The sequence below is a fragment of the Adiantum capillus-veneris genome, chromosome 25, assembly GCF_014529385.1.
Source record: "Adiantum capillus-veneris isolate H3 chromosome 25, ASM1452938v2, whole genome shotgun sequence".
In the NCBI taxonomy this organism is placed as follows: Eukaryota; Viridiplantae; Streptophyta; class Polypodiopsida; order Polypodiales; family Pteridaceae; genus Adiantum; species Adiantum capillus-veneris.
Window position 1 is genome coordinate 116,103,968 of NC_140955.1, and position 7,680 is coordinate 116,111,647.

Consider the following 7,680-nt stretch of genomic DNA (forward strand, 5'->3'; position numbering starts at 1 on the left):
GACATTGATTCGGGATCATCACACACCGTCTTTCACAATATGTCTTCTCCACCTTTAGCCACTGCTGGCATGCGGAGGGCTAGAAATGGTGGGACTGGTAAGCCTTCTTCTAGGCCCTCTTGGGCAATGCATTTGCAACCAGCGCCAGCGGGACATGAATGTGAGGAATACGTTCCTCTTTCCCAAGACGCAATGCTTTCGAACAGGTTTCCTACACAAATTTGATAGAGGAGGCTATGCTTACGCCTCCTTCTGCTGGGAAGAAACAATCAAAGGCAGATATATCCTCACAGGCACATACTCCAACTGAGCAACTGCAGGTCACAAGTGTAAACACTCAACCACCAGTGGAGACACCACAGGAAGCAGACAGAAGCAATAAAGGGTCCAAGCGCCAGAGGGCAACTGCAGTTATATGGGATGACAAATGCACGCATACTCTCCTGCGAGTCTATGATGAGCAATGGTCACACATTAAGAAAGGTAATTTTCGCCCTAAAGATTGGGAGGACCTGGTCTTCACCTTGAATCAGGAGATCGCAAGTAGCTTCAACCCCGAAGCATGCAAGAAATCGAATTGACACACTAAAAAAGCTCCACAAAAAAAGAGCTTTCGAAACAAAATTCTAATGGCAGTATCACGAGCACTTGGTCCTTTTTTCTTGCTTGTGATGCTTTGTGGGGAAAGAATCCAAAGTGCTTAGGGATACCTGGTGCACTTGACAGCGAGAGCCTCAGGCCCGTATCCTCAACAGCACATGCACCTATAGACCTAGATGGTGCTAAAATCGATGGTGGCTCATGTCAAAATCCACAACCAGATTTTGTGGATTTGGACGGCGTATTTGGTAAGAAGGTCAAGAAACCTAAAAAGTCTAGCTTAGGCACAATGGCCAAGACGATGGGTGATGGGATGAAACAAATGTGTGAGGCCTACGAGCGTGCAGAAGATAAGAAGACAAGCACCTTGCGAGAGCTTGAGACGGCTAGGATGCTACATGAGGAGAGACTCGCAAAGATCAGAGAGGAGGAAGAGACCAAGCGTCACCAGATTTTCTTGGAGATTGCAAAGCTTATCTCCAAGAAGCCAGAGTAGTAAGTTCATGTGTACCTAGTCATAGTAAAATCTCTGTTTTCTTTGAGCGCAGCCACATTACATTGCAAAAGAAATGATATATTACCATGTTTATTTTAATGCAGGTGAGGTTTTGCAACGGCACTCCATTGTGTCTGCACTTGAGCATCCCTACTTGTTCTCGGGTATGTTATAACTTACTTCACATTTTGGATATTTGTTTGCTTGTCGTTATTTTGCCTTTCAAAATCAGTATGTTTGTTTCCAATCATAGGATGGAAGAGTGGGCACATATCTTTAGGATAATGACATTATTGCATGAGAGTACAGAAGGACAAGCTAATGCATCACATGGCCAACGCTTTGAGGATTTGGAGGATAACAACTTCTTCATACTTGTGTTTGCTTATGCCTGGTTATGTTGTGGGATGGCGGGGGCACTTGAGTCAGTGGCATGGCGTTTTGCACTAAGAGTATGGTGGTGTTTTCCTCGCCAACACACATTCTTTCGCAATGTGCACAGTGTGCTTTGGTCTTTGGCTCGCTTGGCAAATCAAGATCCCTACTGTTTTGCGTATCGCATGTCTCGCAGATCCTTTCATGTGCTTCTAAACATGATTCGTCCACATCTACCTACAAGCGGAGACAGATTTGTCAGAGAGCGCATTTCTCCAGAGGCCGCGCTTTCTTGCGTCCTTTGGTGGCTCGCGCATGGACACTCCTCACGAAGCATGTCGAATCTTTTTGGCTTGGGTGAGAGCACCATTTGCAAATATGTGGTGATCATTTGTCGCATTTTGAGCAGTACTGACTTCTTTCATAGGGTCCGCATTAGAGTGCCGCATGGAGACCGTCTTGAGGAGATAATGGCAGGATTTGAGGCTATCTATAGTTTGCCCGTATTTCCAGGGCACTTGATGGGACTCACATCCGGCTACAAAGAAAGCCAGCAAGAGAGTTCTATCCACATTTCGAGCATCCTCCTACAGGGTATTGTGGACTCCAACAAACTTTTTTGGAGTGCAGTTTGTAGGGCTGCAGGAGGGGTGCATGACTCTTCTCACCTCAAAGAATCTGACTTGTATGGTCAGCTTCAAGGGGAGACAATACGGCCTTATCTGATTGCAAACTCAGCCTACAAAGCGAGGACGTTCTTGGTAAAGCCATATCGAGTGAAGACAGGGCAATTTTTACGTGAAAAGAGAGACTTTGATAGGAAACTCTGAAAGGGGAGAGTGAAGGTGGAAAATGCCTTTGGTCTCTTGAAGAATAGGTGGCAAATTTTACGAGACCTCAACGTCGATCTTCTTTTCGCGCCCTGCGTGATAGGAGCATGTTGTTTCCTAGAAAACTTTGTGCAGATCCAAGGCGAGATGGAGCCTCAAGATTAGCGAGATCCGTATCCCAACTCCCAAGATCCGCTTCCCAATGATGGCGATAATCGATCTCATCGCGAGATGGCCTTGCGGATAAGCGCATCCTTATTCCGTCATAGCAGCTTGAGGGTTCAAAACGCAACAGGTCCAAGTGTAGTAGGTTGTGGATTCAATGACTACTCTTATTTTTGAAATTGATTCTTTCTTTTGTTTCAACTAATGTCCAATTATGTAATGTCTAATTTCATGAAGTTGTGTTTTGCAGGGATTGATGATGATGCAGAGTCCGAGGATTGAGTCATGTCCTCAGGATTGCAGTCTTTTTCATGTATCTTGCTTTATGGCTACAGTGTTTTCATTATGATTCTTTAGCATTTTTGTTTATGGCTACCAATGAGCAACAATGCCGAAGCTTTTGTATTGTTGTCAATGATCATTTTTTGATGTACTTAGAACAACTTTATTGATGGCTGTCAATCACTAGTTTATATGGTTGTCGAACATCAAGATCATTGTTCATCATGTATTTTTTTTCATGCAGTTTGTACAATGTTATTATGCGTTTTTTGAACGGACGTGAATGAACGGCCACATGTGCGCACAGGGACGTGGCCAGACGGAGCAGGTTGTTTTTTTTACTAAACGGAGTCATGAACGTGTGCATGTGCGTGAAATGGCAAAAAGTTCATATCCGTTTGCTGCACTTTTTTGAGAACGGATGGCCGAACGAACGGCCTCATGTGCGCTTTACATCTGCTTTCTCGTGTTCATCTGACGTCCGTCCGTCGGCTCTAGACACCTAGAAGAAAAGTTGTTGTTGGCACTGCCTGCTTGCAGGAAGTGATATAGGTGTGCTGCCTATGAAATTGGGTACACATTTTTTAGGCCGTTTTTTAGGCTTTTTGAGGCTATTTTTAAATTCGCTTCGACCTGTGATAAAAATAGCGGTGCTTGTTAAAATTAGCGCTGATTTCTGCGCTTGCTGAAGAGAACTTCTGCCACCGCGAGGACGAGAGTATCGCGAGGTCGAGAGCAGGAGCAAGCAGCAGATGGCAAGGTAGGAGGAGCACAAAGTATAGTGTTTTGTGGGGGTGTGGGTGTGTGTGTGTGTGTGTGTGTGTGTGTGTGTGTGTGTGTGTGAGAGAGAGAGAGAGAGAGAGAGAGAGAGAGAGGATTTAGTAAATCCACAGCTGTCGTGCCTGCCTTGGAATAAATGGGGCTTCCTACTACACACCCGACAAATGGTATATGAGCCAGTAAGAGGGTTGATCACCAGGAAGTAGTAGGCATGCCAATCGAACACATCAAGGGTGAAGACGGTATCATCTACAAAGAAGGCCGAATCATCAACACCACCACCCCAAGCAAGCGAGGTTGGCCTGTGGGGCGCACATACAAAGCAAGCTAAACTGCTCTGGGATCCTACTGTCGTGAACACCACGAACGAAGGAACATTGGCCCCGATAGAAGAGGTCAGCACCAGCGGACAGCATGCCCCGCCCCCCAAGGCCGCAAGGGCTGCGTCTGAGCAGCGGGTGGGGAGTAGGGTCTTCAGGGAGATCCAGGTGCCCAAGGTGGAGTCGAATGCAACAAGCTCCCGAGCGAAGGTGGGAGCCCCGATGGGCTTTCTTGCCGTAGCCAACCATGGAGGGCAGCAGCTACAGTTCTTCATGCCTGGCAAACCAGGTTTTCCAAAACATGGGGCCTCCAAGAGGTTGCCAAGTGGCAGACATAGCAGGCCGCTGCGTAATAGGCTCTCCTCCATCTCCAGCGGATTTGGGTTTTGCACATGGCCCATCTTCTTCATCTGCAGCGATGACTCTTTAGCCACAACACTATAGGAATTATGTACAACACACCAGGCAGAGTTGCAAAATCCGTCAAGTGGCAACTTCGCAGCTTTTATGCTTTTGAACAGGGACGTGAAGACTGGAGAAGTTTTTGACCAGGGATTGAAGAAGAGCGACGGAGAGAGAGAGAGAGAGAGAGAGAGAGAGAGAGAGAGAGAGAGAGAGAGAGAGAGAGAGAGAGAGAGAGAGAGAGAGAGAGAGAGAGAGAGAGAGAGAGAGAGAGAGAGAGCAGCGACTATACACTTTGATATTTGCAAAGCTTGCCAATTTGCCAAAAATCTTCTAGATAGATCACCTTTGTGTCGCAAGTCCCGACCATGGCATGATCACTGAGCAGAACGATATTGACACCCTCAAATATGCCCATCTCATCAAGACCATCAATAGGCCTTCTTTTGTAGAGCAAACCATATGCTGATCTGAAGCGAACCATACGATGATCTGAGGCAAACCGTATGCTAATCTGAGGCGAACTAGATATCTTTTGTAGAGCAAATGCTGGTATGAAGCGAGGCAGATCTGATTACTGATTTGCTTCTGACTTAACCGCCGTAGAGGTTGATTTTGAGCATGTATCGGCCAGATGCTTCTGAGCATGTGTTCGATCTGATGTCGACCCAATTCTCCTGACCATGGTGCTGATTTGGTATAAACCCGATCTTTCTTCTTCGGTAGTGCTTATTATCCCTAGTATCATTGTAGCCATCTAGAGCCACTGGATTAGGAAAGCCACCTTTGAAGGGTTCCTCGTTGCTCGTGTTTTACCCCGTGAGATTTTTGGAACTCGTACTAAACTAAATGTCCAAGATCTTCCCACCAATAACCATGACATGCTATATATGTATAGCGATGTCAACCAGATGAGTTTCAAAGAAATGTGTTACTGATGCTCGATCCTCCCTTGAGTTATCCAGTCCACTGGTCTTGAAGATGATCGTAATGTATCTGACCAGGTTAACTGCAAATTGCTGGTATGCTGAGTGAATATCTTTCTAGTAGAAACCTATTGTACTTGCAGTTGGTTGCCTTCAACGAAGGACAACGATGAAATGCTCGGATCCCATTGGATCCAATTGGATACATTCACACTCTGGCATCAAAGCTGAGACCACATGTTGGCTCAATAACATCTCAATTTTGATTTACTAACCTGCTGATTGCTGTGGAGTTCCTTTGGTTCATGTCCAGCCGACCACTTGCTTGACAAAACCAAGGTATTACTCTTACCCAAAGGATTGTCCTCAAAATTCAATCGCCGAGATGTTACTTGCACCATGCTACCAATGCGAAAGGTTGCCAGGTTGTCTTGAAGTCTTGTCCGTGGTCCCCATTCTTTGTCATGGAATGGTTTCGAAAGTACTCGGTTTACTACCACAACCCACTACACTCGAAAACCTTTTGACAATGCTACATTCCGTCTTGTATATCCCAAGACCCACATACCAAGGCAGTGGACACGTGACCAATGTCCACAAACATGACATTGATTGGGTCATTCTTTGGTAAATCAGTCTTGTACATCCCATATGCTAAGGCAGTGGGGTTGTGGGTTCATGCATCAAGCGAAGAGGACAGAGTCCAGGAATGGCAGTAGCATCCAAGACGGCATGACGTTGGATCTCCTTAAAGAAGATAGAGATTCCAATGACACAATCTGTAACATGTGTTTCAAGGTTCTTTTCAGCACTCCCTTTGAGGCTAGACAATACCATACCAAGAACCTCTGCTGGAGAAAAATACCTAGCCTCACGTAGGTATTAGACATGAGGAAGGGGGGACCCATTTGGACCTTCTGTAATAGAAAAGGGAATGTTTCTGATGTCTTGGTGAACTTCTGGATCGCGATAGAGATGAAAAATCGAGCGCTTAATCTGCGCTATGGTGTTCTTGGGGTTCATTGTAAAAGATGCAGAAGCTGCGATACCAATAAAACATTGCTTCTCATTGAAGGCGACAAGAGCAGGAGTCTCCCTGTTGGACTCATCAGTCCGGAGCACATCGAATCCATGCTGCCTAAGGTCGATTCAACCACACTCATGGTTAGGGAGCTACTAAGTATCTATGTACCTGCGCTACTTGCAGCCCTTAGACCAGCCAAGGACTATGCATTCAACGAGAGGCATCATTGAACGTGACATCACAACTCTTCTTACATCGCCCCATGGTGAGTGTGGTCCCCTGTGTTCAGTAAAGTCTGCAGTAGACCTCCCCTGAGCAGATAGATACACTGGGGTGGAAACAGATCTGATGCAATAAGAGTTTTGATGATTAGCCGGAATTTCCCTCGTCTCCCTTGCGGCAATGGAGCCCTCCATTGGGGTGGAAAGAGATCTGATGCAATGAGAGTCTGAGGATTAGCCGGAATTTCCCTCCTCTCCCTTGCGGCAATGGAGCCCTCCATTGCCCTGCTGATGATCGAGTAGCCCTTCAAGATGCAATTGTAGGTGATTGCATCTGGAGAGATGCCCTTGCTTCCCATCTATTAGAAACATCCCTGCCCCTCTTACATGTACCCTGCAATCAAGCATTTGAAGAGACGATATTCTGCCCCGAAAGTTTCTCAAGCACTTTTTGTCCTTCCTGGCCCTGCCTCTATGAGCATATCCCACAATCAGTGGGCTCGAAGAGAGCTTTCCTCCAGCAGCCCAATTTCAGCGTTTCACATAGTACGTAGTGCCTTCAAGATGCAATTGTAGGTGATTGTATCTGTAGAGATTCCCTTGCTTCCCGTATGCTGAAAACAGCCCTACTCCTTTTAGACATATCCCGCAATTAGTGTGTTCGAGGAGACGGCATTCCTAACTGGAAGCTTCTTGAGCACTTTTCGGGCTTTTTGGCCCGACCTCTATTGGGCATATCTCACAATCAGTGGGTTCAAAGAGAACACGACGATTTTTCTTTCCGCCAGCCCCATTCGAGCGTTTCACGTAGTGCCACATGCCTTCAATATGCAATTGTAGGTGACTGCATCTGGAGAGATGCCCTTACTTCCTATCTGATGAAAACAACCCTACCCCTTTTAGACATATACCGCAACCAGTTCGTTCGAAGAGACGACATTTCGGACTGGAAGATTCTTAAGCACTTTCTGTGCTTCCTGCCCTACCTCTATTGGGCATATCCAACAATCAGTGGGTTCGAAGAGATGACATTCAAGCGAGGATTCTCCGTAAGTTGTGGGGCAGAATGCGGAGCTAGCAATGTTGCAACTCACTTTGGCATCATCGAATGTGATGTCACAGCTCTTCTTACATCGCCCCATGGTGAGTGTGGTCCCTTGTGTCCAGTAAAGTCTGCAGTAGACCTCCCCTGTAGCAGAGAGATGCATTGGGGTGGAAAGAGATCTGATGCAATAAGAGTTCTGAGGATTAGCCGGAAT

At 46.3% G+C, this 7,680-nt stretch overlaps 3 pseudogenes; 1 reads left to right on the forward strand and 2 right to left on the reverse strand.

The window, feature by feature from the left end:
• Positions 1–230: 230 nt before the first annotated feature.
• On the forward strand, positions 231–1,096 carry LOC147425514 (trihelix transcription factor ENAP1-like; annotated as a pseudogene).
• Positions 1,097–3,924: 2,828 nt separating this feature from the next.
• On the reverse strand, positions 3,925–4,734 carry LOC147425515 (uncharacterized; annotated as a pseudogene).
• Positions 4,735–5,830: 1,096 nt separating this feature from the next.
• LOC147425516 (heat shock 70 kDa protein 14 pseudogene) lies at positions 5,831–6,325 on the reverse strand (annotated as a pseudogene).
• Positions 6,326–7,680: the final 1,355 nt, after the last annotated feature.